General features: G+C 43.7%; 1 protein-coding gene across 7 annotated transcripts in view; it reads left to right on the forward strand.

Moving 5' to 3' along the window:
- The window catches only part of LOC139751633 (uncharacterized), a 1,070,361-nt gene that overhangs the window by 892,944 nt on the left and 163,992 nt on the right, over window positions 1-13,425 (forward strand). The window lies entirely within an intron of this gene.

Raw genomic sequence — 13,425 nt, forward strand, 5'->3', positions numbered from 1 at the left:
AGTACTTGATGTTCGTTCGTCCAGGGATTACATCTCTCGTCTTCCATATTCTTCGTCCTCTTCCCTGGCTCTCTTAATCTAACATCTTGTCTGGCTGCTTCCTCTTCCCTACACTTTATTATTTGACCTTCTTTTCTGGTAAGTTCGTCAAGTGCTGTAGTCTACTGGTGCTTATATATGAATAGGTTTCTGTATATTTTCATCATTCAACCTCGAGAAAGTCTGCTCGTGTTATTATCTGTGGATGTGTTTACATGTTAATTAGCTTGGTCTCCCCTCACCCTAACCCAACAGCCTGGGCTCAGCACGGGCTGTGGGGATAAAGACACCCCGTACACTTCACCAGGTATTTACCACATTGGAGGTAGAGTTAGAAACAAACAAACAATGGCCTCATTTGACAGTCCAGAACCTACCATCCACAACCAGTTCCATGTGATGAACCAGAACCTACCATCCACAACCAGTCCCATGTGATGAACCAGAACCTACCATCCACAACCAGTCCCATGTGATGAACCAGAACCTACCATCCACAACCAGTTTCATGTGATGAACCAGAACCTACCATCCACAACCATTTCCATGTGATGAACCAGAACCTACCATCCACAACCAGTCCCATGTGATGAACCAGAACCTGCCATCCACAACCAGTCCCATGTGATGAACCAGAACCTGCCATCCACAACCAGTCCCATGTGATGAACCAGAACCTATCATCCACAACCAGTCCCATGTGATGAACCAGAACCTACCATCTACAACCAGTCCCATGTGATGAACCAGAACCTACCATCTACAACCAGTCCCATATGATGAACCAGAACCTACCATCCACAACCAGTCCCATGTGATGAACCAGAACCTGCCATCCACAACCAGTCCCATGTGATGAACCACAACCTACCATACACAACCAGTCCTATGTGATGAACCAGAACCTACCATCCACAACCAGTCCCATGTGATGAACCATAACCTACCATCCACAACCAGTTCCATGTGATGAACCAGAACCTACCATCCACAACCAGTCCCATGTGATGAACCAGAACCTACCATCTACAACCAGTCCTATGTGATGAACCAGAACCTACCATCCACAACCAGTCCCATGTGATGAACCAGAACCTGCCATCCACAACTAGTCCCATGTGATGAACTAGAACCTACCATCCACAACCAGTCCCATGTGATGAACCAGAACCTACCATCCACAACCAGTCCCATGTGATGAACCAGAACCTACCATCTACAACCAGTCCCATGTGATGAACCAGAACCTACCATCCACAACCAGTCCCATGTGATGAACCAGAACCTACCATCCACAACCAGTCCCATGTGATGAACCAGAACCTGCCATGCACAATTAGTCCTATAGTTTACCTGGACCGCATCATATGGACTGATCTAACCAAGACAGCACGTTTCCCCCCATATAACACATTGCTCCGACTCATTCTGTCCAACGTACGTCTCCCCCCCTCCCCCAGAACGTCCAGGCCACGGTGACCTAAAGCTTCCTTTCATCATTCCATCTCATTTTTTCTCTCCACCTTCCCCTTCCTCATTCTCCGTCCACTTTTGAAACAGATTCTCATGGTGATTATATCTTTGCTCGTCCTCTCCACATGTCTGGTTCATTCCAGCTCACCCTGGTCAGTCCTCTCAGTCAAACTGCCTTTACTATCACACGTCTCTGATGCTGCCATTCCTTACATGGTCAAGCCATCACACCACATATCCTGAGGTATTTTTTTCTCTAATATCCACTTTTCTCAGAGCCCAAGACTTTCCTCCGTGCAATGTGAGTACTTCTATGTCCTCAAGCATATTCATATTTTTGCCCATACAGACAATGACCTCTACACACTGGAACACGTTCTTGCTCCCTTAAGCCCTGAGGGAGTCATCCGTCGTCACATCCACTCCCGGATATCTAAACCACTTCACTTCCTCCAGGTTCTTACCATCAGCTCCTCCTGCTCCTCCTCCCGTCTTTCTCCTTCAGTACACTTTCCCAAACCCTAGCACCAGCTTTTGTAGTTTCCGGGGTCTGCCACTAGAACTGTGTCATCTGCAAACAAATGATTTACCCGCCATCCCCTCACCCAGCGTACTGTTTACCTGTCCCTTGCCTCACGAAGCCTCTCTCTGTCTCTGTCGGGTCTACCTGTGCTTCCTGCCTGAACTTCGGGAGGGTTATTCACAGATGTGCAGGAAGCCAACACTTCAGTGGTTGTCAGGTTTCCTTTAGCCCACGTTTCTCTCTTTACTTGCTGTCTCACCCACACTTGGGCCTTGGCATTTAGTCACAAGCATCCAGTCTCTCCATCCCACACACAATATGACACAACACGTATCTTTGCTCGACTCGTTCTTTGTTTTTCTCCTGTGGTGATCGCAACGCGCTAGCCCTGCCCCTTGCCAAGGTCTTGTAAGTATACTCTCTCTCTCTCTCTCTCTCTCTCTCTCTCTCTCTCTCTCTCTCTCTCTCTCTCTCGTGTGTCACTATTCTTGACCCAGTGCGTCAGTCGTCTTGCTTACGTCATGGTGTGTTTATGGCAACACTTCCTGTCCCCGCGCCCGGCTAGCATGATATCCTGCACCACGCCCATCCCTGCCCACGACCGTGCCACCCCCCACGCCCACGCCACCACAGCCACACTAAGGCACCTCCGAGGTTGTTCACACACACACACACACACACACACACACACACACCAAGGAACAGAGGCGTGAGAGTTGTCAAACACAAGATAGACGAGGAACTGAATGGCATGTTCCAAAAACATATTCACAGTGGGGGATTCTGTTGGTCCAGCCCTAGTGAGGTGGGATGAGGAGGACCTGGAAAGCATTACAGTTGTTAGACAAGACGTAAGTAGGCTGTTGAGGGAGGTTTGATCCATATCAGGCGCGTCGGCCTGATGAAGTCTCTTCTTATGTGCCAGTGTGGGGAAGCTCTCGACCGGCCGCTTGAAATGTTCAGAGATTCGTTAGGAGAGGTTGTAGTGCCGGGAGAGGTTGTAGTGCCGGGAGAGGTTGTAGTGCCGGGAGAGGTTGTAGTGCCGGGAGAGGTTGTAGTGTCGGTCGGGAGAAGTTGTAGTGCTGGGAGGGTGGAAGGATCAGAGGTCGAGCCCGTCTTTAAGAAAGGAGTTGGAGGAAAATGGACTGAACTTCCGAACGTCCAAGACCACTTTACCAGGGGTTCACATGTCTGGCTGACGAGTGTAGTCTGGATGAACGGTGATGAGTGATGAGTAAAGGCAACGTGGGTTTAGAGAAATGTTGATTCAAAAATCTTTAAGTCATTTTGTTGTAGATAAGAACTTGTTATAGATAAGCAAAGAAATATATGGATGGATTTTGTGATGTTGGACTACCAGAAACCTTGAACACTGGACCAGATGGGAAGTTGATAAAGGAGCTGGACTTTGTAAGGCAGAGTGATACAGTGTGCATTTTATACTGTATCTCCATAGCCGAACGGCCTCTTTTATGCATTTTAGAAACGTGACATTATTATTATTATTATTATTATTATTATTATTATTAGTAGTAGTAGTAGTAGTAGTAGTAGTGGTAGTAGTAGTATCATTATTATTATTATTATTATTGTTATACCTCTGTAATTTGAGCACTCGCTCTTATCCCCTTTGCTTTTGTACAATGGCCCTATGCAAGCATTCCGCCAATCCTCAGGCACCTCAGTATGAATCATACATACATTAAATAACCTTACCAACCAGTCAACAATACAATTACCCCCTTTTTTAATAAATTCCACTGCAATACCATCCAAACCCGCTGCCTTGCCGGCTTTCATCTTCCGCAAAGCTTTTACTACGTCTTCCCTGTTTACCAAATCATTTTTCCTAACCCTCTCACTTTGCACACCACCTCGACCAAAACACCCTACATCTGCCACTCTATCATCAAACACATTCAATAAACCTTCAAAATACTCACTCCATCTCCTTCTCACATCACCACTACTTGTTATCACCTCCCCATTAGCCCCCGCACTGAAGTTCCCATTTGTTCCCTTGTCTTACGTACTTTATTTACCTCCTTCCATAACATCTTTTTATTCTCCCTAAAATTTAATGATACTCTCTCACCCCAACTCTCTTTTGCCCTCTTTTTCACCTCTTGCACCTTTCTCTTGACCTCCTGCCTCTTTCTTTTATACATCTCCCACTCATTTGCATTATTTCCCTGTAATAATCGTCCAAATGCCTCTCTCTTCTCTTTTACTAATAATCTTACTCCTTCATCCCACCACTCACTACCCTTTCTAATGTGCCCACCTCCCACGCTTCTCATGCCACAAGCATCTTTTGCGCAAGCCATCACTGCTTCCCTAAATACATCCCATTCCTCCCCCACTCCCCTTACCTCCTTTGTTCTCACCTTTATCCATTCTGTATTCAGTCTCTCTTGATACTTCCTCACACAAGTCTCCTTCCCAAGCTCACTTACTCTCACCACTCTCTTCACCCCAACATTCTCTCTTCTTTTCTGAAAACCCCCACAAATCTTCACCTTCGCTTCCACAAGATAATGATCTGACATCCCTCCAGTTGCACCTCTCAGCACATTAACATCCAAAAGTCTCTCTTTCGCGCGCCTATCAATTAACACGTAATCCAATAACGCTCTTTGGCCATCTCTCCTACTTACATACGTATACTTATGTATATCTCGCTTTTTAAACCAGGTATTCCCAATCACCAGTCCTTTTTCAGCACATAAATCTACAAGCTCTTCACCATTTCCATTTACAACACTGAACACCCCATGTATACCAATTATTCCCTCAACTGCCACATTACTCACCTTTGCATTCAAATCACCCATCTCTATAGCCCGGTCTCGTGCATCAAAACCACTAACATACTCATTCAGCTGCTCCCAAAACACTTGCCTCTCATGATCTTTCTTCTCATGCCCAGGTGCATATGCACTAATAATCACCCATCTCTCTCCATCAGCTTTCAGTTTTACCCATATCAATCTAGAGTTTACTTTCTTACACTCTATCACATACTCCCACCACTCCTGTTTCAGGAGTAGTGCTACTCCTTCCCTTGCTCTTGTCCTCTCACTAACCCCTGACTTTACTCCCAAGACATTCCCAAACCACTCTTCCCCTTTACCCTTGAGCTTCGTTTCACTCAGAGCCAAAACATCCGGGTTCCTTTCCTCAAACATACTACCTATCTCTCCTTTTTTCTCATCTTGGTTACAGAGGTATAAGTTTGTTGAGTATTCCTGGTAAATTATATGGGAGGGTATTGATTGAGAGGGTGAAGGCATGTACAGAGCATCAGATTGGAGAAGAGCAGTGTGGTTTCAGAAGTGGTAGAGGATGTGTGGATCAGGTGTTTGCTTTGAAGAATGTATGTGAGAAATACTTAGAAAAGCAAATGGTTTTGTATGTAGCATTTATGGATCTAAAGAAGGCATATGATAGAGTTGATAGAGATGCTCTGTGGAAGGTATTAAGAATATATGGTGTGGGAGGCAAGTTGTTAGAAGTAGTGAAAAGTTTTTATCGAGGATGTAAGGCATGTGTACGTGTAGGAAGAGAGGAAAGTGATTGGTGCTCAGTGAATGTAGGTTTGCGGCAGGGGTTTGTGATGTCTCCATGGTTGTTTAATTTATTTATGGATGGGGTTGTTAGGGAGGTGAATGCAAGAGTTTTGGAAAGAGGGGCAAGTATACAGTCTGTTGTGGATGAGAGAGCTTGGGAAGTGAGTCAGTTGTTGTTCGCTGATGATACAGCGCTGGTTGCTGATTCATGTGAGAAATTGCAAAAGCTGGTGACTGAGTTTGGTAAAGTGTGTGAAAGAAGAAAGTTGAGAGTAAATGTGAATAAGAGTAAGGTTATTAGGTACAGTAGGGTTGAGGGTCAAGTCAATTGGGAGGTAAGTTTGAATGGAGAAAAACTGGAGGAAGTGAAGTGTTTTAGATATCTGGGAGTGGATTTGGCAGCGGATGGAACCATGGAAGCGGATTTGAATCATAGGGTCGGGGTGGGGGCTAAAATTCTGGGAGCGTTGAAGAATGTGTGGAAGTCGAGAACATTATCTCGGAAAGCAAAAATGGGTATGTTTGAAGGAATAGTGTTTCCATCAATGTTGTATGGTTGCGAGGCGTGGGCTATGGATAGAGTTGTGCGCAGGAGGGTGGATGTGCTGGAAATGAGATGTTTGAGGACAGTATGTGGTGTGAGGTGGTTTGATCGAGTAAGTAACGTAAGGGTAAGAGAGATGTGTGGTAATAAAAAGAGTGTGGTTGAGAGAGCAGAAGAGGGTGTTTTGAAATGGTTTGGTCACATGGAGAGAATGAGTGAGGAAAGATTGACCAAGAGGATATGTGTGTCAGAGGTGGAGGGAACGAGGAGAAGTGGGAGACCAAATTGGAGGTGGAAAGATGGAGTGAAAAAGATTTTGAGTGATCGGGGCCTGAACATGCAGGAGGGTGAAAGGCGTTCAAGGAATAGAGTGAATTGGAACGATGTGGTATACCGGGGTCGACGTGCTGTCAGTGGATTGAACCTGGGCATATGAAGCGTCTGGCTTAAACCATGGAAAGTTCTGTGGGGCCTGGATGTGGAAAGGGAGCTGTGGTTTCGGTGCATTATTACATGACAGCTAGAGACTGAGTGTGAACGAATGGGGCCATTGTTGTCTTTTCCTAGCGCTACCTCGCACACTTGAGGGGGGAGGGGGTTGTTATTCCATGTGTGGCGAGGTGGCGATGGGAATGAAGAAGGGCAGACATTATGAATTATGTACATGTGTATATATGTATATGTCTGTGTATATATATGTATACATTGAGATGTAGAGGTATGTATATTTGCGTGTGTGGACGTGTATGTATATACATGTGTATGTGGGTGGGTTGGGCCATTCTCTCGTCTGTTTCCTTGCGCTACCTCGCTAATGCGGGAGACAGCGACAAAGCAAAATAAATCAATACATAAATAAATTTTATTATTATTATTATTATTATTATTATTATTATCATTATTATTATTATTATTATTATTATTAATCATTCACTTTCTAATTCTACATCTAGACAGTATGTTACATACCTAAATTTTATTCACAGATACTACATTTCCTTTCGTACAACACATTTTACATTTTTCATCGTCTTCAAAACCTTTATTTCCCCATCCGCATCAGAATCCTATATTCCCTCCGCATGTATGGGATCCAACACCTCTTTACATAACAACATACTACGTAGTACTCCTGTTTACTTTCATATCCTCTCCTAATAACTCCTTTGAAAGTTCCCGTGATCTCTCAAAGGAGACAAAATTACCCAATAAAGCGAATTGGATAGATGTGGTATATAGGGGGTGGCGTGCTGTTAATGAGCCTAGCCAAGATATATGAAGCAGTCGGGGGAAACCACGAGAAGAGTCTGTGGGACTCTGGTTCCGAGACATCTCACATGACAGCTAGGAAGGTGCAGACGAAGGCATAGAAGATAAGACCTGAGATAAGAGAATTGAGTCTCAGGGAGAAGTTAGAAGCTGTGAAGATGGCCACCATGGAAGAGACAATGATGAGGAAGAGAATTGATAACGTCCTTCATGTGTCTAATTTGACAGTGGATTGTTCTTTTAAAGATTCAAGAAAGAGCAACGACAGGTCACGCAAAAAAAAGCAAGAAACTTTAGAAAAAGAAAATTTTAGCAAGAGCATTTCAGATGACGTGAGAGTAGCGGATGATTAGAATAAACCAAGTGGTGACACTGTGAACACAGACGAGATACAGTGTGAGTTGAAGAAGGTGCCATGTAATTTAAAAGGATTCAAGAACTGGGGACCCGCGAGTGTCGAACTCTCTCCTGTACTGTACAAATTGGTAATTACACTCCAAGAGTACCACTACCCGCACCACTACCTGCATCACTACCCGCACCACTACCTGCACTACTACATGTACCAGTACATGTACCACTACATGTACCACTACCAGCACATTGTATAGCCTGTGCCTTGCTGTAACAGGCAGCTTCTCCTGGGAGCCACCGCATTGCAATACAACAGTTCAAGAGAGGACATTAACCCCACTGGTTTAAATATGTGTGAGATGGTTAAGTTTATCTGTACTGGGCTTACCCAAATTTATCGCGATATGTACACTAGGCTGTATACATATATTGGAAAGGATCACAATTTTGCGCGTGATCAAGATATTCCTATGAGTCCACGGGGAAGATGAAACACGAAAAGTTCCCAAGTGCACTTTCGTGTAATAATCACATCATCAGGGGAGACACAAGTGAGAAATATAACAGACAGTTGATATACATCGAAGAGACGAAGCTAGGACGCCATTTGGTAAACATGTGATTGTCCATGTGATTGTTTTGGACAATCACGTGTGGACTCATAGGAATATCTTGATCACGCGCAAAATTGTGATCCTTTCCAATATATATATATATATATATATATATATATATATATATATATATATATATATATATATATATATATATGTGTGTGTGTGTGTGTGTGTGTGTGAGGTTACCTATTTGTACAGTAAGTAGAGGGAGTTTTATACTTGTGGGTCTCCGTTCTTTGAACATTTTCCATCATACAACTTCTTTAATTTATTATTTTTTGCATTAAACATGTCCTCAGTCATTCTTCCATTCACCCACCACTCTTATACCGTAAAAGTTTTTCTGTACATTTTTTTTACAAGTTTCTTGCTTATTTTCATGGTACGTCGTCTTGTTGCCTGATTCCACATGTTTACGTCGTCGACCAATTTTAAGAATTAAATGTTGTGATCAAGTCACCCCTCACTCTTCTGTCGTCTAAATCAGGCAGATCTAAAGCCTCTTGCCTTTTCTTGTAATCCATCTGTTTCACTTCTGATGCCATCATTTTTTTACTCAGCCCTGGACCTTCACCATTAGTTCTTTGCTTCGATAGATGCGGTGACCTAATTTGAGAAGTATATTCTAGTTTTGTCCTTATATGTAAAATGAATATCTTGCTATTTCCTTATCCACGAGCTTGAATCCTAGTTTGTTACTTCCTCGCAAAAAGTCAGGTTTGAGACAGTGTTTACTCCCAAGTCTTTCTCAGACACAGATTCCTGCTGTTTGTCTCTTGCCAGATGATGGTAATCATATCAAGGCCTTCGTTCGCTGTGACTCATCGTCACCAACTTCGGATTGTGTCAAGGTCCCATTGTAAAGTGATGCAGTCCTCCACGCTTTTCACTTCCATCATGACCCATGCATCAGCTGCGTATATATTCAGGCAGGATCTATGTAAATGACTTTAAGCAAGTGATTTACATAAATGAAGAAGAGTCTTGGTCCCAGAGGAGAAGCGTGGGGCGGTCCGCTGGTGAACTCGACCCGTTGTAAGGTTTTTCTGACACGTGTCCTTTGTTCCCATCCACTGTAGATGATCGAAGTCCCCGCCCCTTCCTCCCACCTTATTCCTGCTCGGTAATCCAGCTTCTGTGATTAGTGTCTCATGCGCTGTAACCTCAGATGCACTTCGTTAGTGTGTGTGTGCGTTGGTGTTTAAGCAAATGTAAAGATGCTGAAATGACGGGGAGAGAGATAGAGAGAGAGATAGAGAGAGAGAGAGAGAGAGAGAGAGAGAGAGAGAGAGAGAGAGAGAGAGAGAGAGAGAGAGAGGATAATTTGAATGTAAGTTTAAATTGGGAGAACTTGGAGGAAGTGGAGTGCTGCAGTGCCGTGGAAGTACGACGTGGTGGTACGTGAAACCTTGAAGGTTAAGTCTTGGGTGCAATAAGGAGCGTGTGGAAGGAGAGGTCAGCGTCTGTATGAGCCAAAATGAATACGTTTATAGGTTTAAAATCTTAATGGTGTTGTATATGCGAGTCTTAGGTCGTGAACTCAAAAGAAAGAAGAATGGTAGATGTGCTGGGGACGATGTATGATGACGCGCATTCTGTATGGGAAGGTCGAGCATATGGAGAGGATGAATGAAGAGATGTAGAAGATATATGAGTTGATATCGGAGAAAGCAAGGGGGAGGGAAGACCGAGAAGAAAATGGAGGGATGGGGTAAAGTAGGCTTTGAGGTATCGGGGCCTGAGTATTTAGGAAGGCGAGAGGTATGCAGAGGAAGGGATTAAGTGTGGTATAAGGGGATGAGAGGGAGTAGCATTCTCCCAGGAGGCTAAACCAGGGCAGTTGAAGCGGTGAGGGTTAACGATGAAGTGGTAGGTTATGTTAGGGCTTCGCTGTGAATCGTAGTTCTGGATTTTGTACATTTATTTGAAAATTCCACTTTGGGCTTGCGTTGTTATTATCCTCTCTCACTCTACCATCTTTTCTTTAAAGTTGTGAAACACTTGACCTTTGAGACATGGAGCCAGTGGATACATCTGCCATGTGGGAGGTGCGGCACCAAGGTTGGGAGGTGGTGGTATGGACAGACACCGAGACGTGGATAAGATATATGATAACAGCAGTGGTGCCACACTCAACTCTCCTCATTTAACTAAAGTAATCCTTCTAAAACCTCATGAATGGAAGTATCAAATCACTACAGATACTGTTTCAGAACTAATGCATATAGTCTTAGTTATCTTATTGTAGGTACGACTGAAATGTTTATCATGGGTTAGTTAATTGATGGAACTATTTCTTTTTTATATCCCTGGTTGACGCAACATGTTGGCAATACATTCTCTGATAGAGCCGGGCAGAGACGGTGAACATAGGCACGACCGCCGTGTTCTATTTAGTGATATAATCCATTATATACCTAATGAAGCTTTCAGACGCTCACCATATTTATCGTCAATATGCATTACAATGGACCATTAAAGCCGGTCTATCGTGTAATAAATGAATAATGTGGGCTTTGTGAAGTGTCATTACGGATGACCCAACAATGGCAATACTTAACCGTTGACATCCCCCCTGCGCGGGTGTCCGGCCAGTGCAGCGCAGGCTAGGCCACCGTACCCAGTGTCATTGTGGCGTTCATGTGGCCTTAATGGCGTTCCGCTGTGGTTTTTAAACGCGTTTTCAGGCGTGTGTGAAGAAATCTGAACTCTTTTGACAAACTTTAACCATTCATGTGTTAAAGATTTGGCGTTGTCATACGAGTAGACCCATGGTAGTGAGTGTGAAGTTCTGTATGTTTCCAGATATACCTACCTGCCAACTTAGTGAGTTGTTTATTATTTGAAATCGAACCCTTGATCTGAAGTGATTGCTAATGCTTGTGATGATCGAAGTGAAAACTACATGATTAACATATGATGCACTGTGACAGTACTGGTGTTCTGCATATGATCATTCCCCGCCATTGAAGTGCATTGAGCTGTGCAGGATTGAGATATTGATAACGCGACCGTGTTAAGGAAGGGAAAATGAATCCAGAAGTTATGTTCTCTTGGGAGGAAATGTCAGTGGATGAGCTCAAGCGGCATAGAGAGACAAGTGACGGACATGCGCGCCTGATCAGGCGCAAGTCCATGGTATGATCCATTCCCATGTTTTCTTTACGGTTGGTCTACTGGCTTTCATGAGACATTTTAGTTTTTTCTTATATCGTTAGCCATATATGAATATAAGATAATCATGACAGACATTTTTGTCTTATTGGCACTGAAATGATAGCGAATGACCACGGTATATATGGTGGCTTGACAACCACCGGTGGAGTGTAACGTTGATGTTCAATATGGATATGGACGTCGGCAACACACGGTAACTTGTAGTTATCTTATATTCCTTTTACCTATGTATCAACGGCTTACGTTGTAAAAGTTACAGGATATTGTTGAGGTTATTGCAGAATTAAGTATATATAAATGAAGTGTACTGTAGTTGAGCTAAAGACCAGAACCGCAAGTACCCCTCATTATCATCATGGCATAAGCCAGGCGTGTTGCAGGGCAGTAAGATACTCGATCGCTTGACCATAATTTTACTTGGTAATTCCATCCTCCCGCGGGAGGGTAGTTTTCCGTGAGCAGGCGTCATATGTAGCTCTCTCACCGTCTACACTTCAGCAAGCGAACTTGGAACACCCTTTCTTTTGTAAGATGTATCCATGGATTATGCAATTCATACATGTGTATTAGTTGACATGATGTTGAGTACTTATATACATATTTATTTTCTCGAAAAGGCAGACTAGAAATTGCTTTAAAGAAAGTAAATATATTTCAATCCAGAAATTATGTACAAATGTCTTGTTACATTGGCAACTATGGCCATAAACTAGACCCTTGCCGCTACTTACATAAACAGGCATTGCCTAATGAATGCAGTCACTTGAATGGCTGAATGCCGACGGTTATGGTGACTTGATTGACTGGGTTGGATCTGCCACATGTCACTGGGGCCTTTAACTGGCAACCAGGTGTTCCAACGTCTCGTTACTCATGCTTAATGGAAAACTTTTTTCTCGGATTTCTTGGCGTATTCATGAAGAAAGTGAAATATGTATATTAACAACGCATAGGATGTTATTGTCAGCTGATTGTAGCTGTATGTGGGTTTGTTTTCAGTCGTTCAACGCATGCGTGCCAAATCCGGTCAGACTTGTGACTGGATTCATTGGGATGCGACCTACCCTTCCTTCAGTGAGAGGCAAGATGAACCTGAGAACCAGTCTTCCGTGACCCACCTCGGTCTGAGCCACCCAAACCAGATGTCAGGAGTAGCATATGCATATATATATATATATATATATATATATATATATATATATATATATATATATATATATATATCCATGGCGTGGGCTATGGATAGAGTTCTGCGCAGGAGGGTGGATGTGCTGGAAATGAGATGATTGAGGACAATATGTGGTTTGATCGAGCAAGTAATGTAAGGGTGAGAGAGATGTGTGGAAATAAAAAGAGTGTGGTTGAGAGAGCAGAAGAGGGTGTTTTGAAATGGTTTGGTCACATGAAGAGAATGAGTGGGGAAAGGTTGACCAAGAGGATATACGTGTCAGAGGTGGAGGGAGCGAGGAGAAGTGGGAGACCAAATTGGAGGTGGAAAGATGGAGTGAAAAAGATTTTGAGTGATCGGGGCCTGAACATGCAGGAGGGTGAAAGGCGTGCAAGGAATAGAGTGAATTGGAACAATGTGGTATACCGGGGTCGACGTGCTGTCAATGGATTGAACCGGGGCATGTGAAGCGTCTGGGGTAAACCATGGAAAGTATTGGGGCCTAGATGTGGAAAGGGAGCTGTGGTTTCGGTGCATTATTACATGACAGCTAGAGACTGAGTGTGAACGAATGGAGCCTTTGGTGTCTTTCCTAGCTCTACCTCGCACACATGAGGGGGGAGGTATATTTGCGTGTGTGGACGTGTATGTGTGTACATGTGTGTGGGGGTGGGTTGGGCCGTTTCTTTCGT

This window comes from Panulirus ornatus, chromosome 11 (genome assembly GCF_036320965.1).
Source record: "Panulirus ornatus isolate Po-2019 chromosome 11, ASM3632096v1, whole genome shotgun sequence".
In the NCBI taxonomy this organism is placed as follows: domain Eukaryota; kingdom Metazoa; phylum Arthropoda; class Malacostraca; order Decapoda; family Palinuridae; genus Panulirus; species Panulirus ornatus.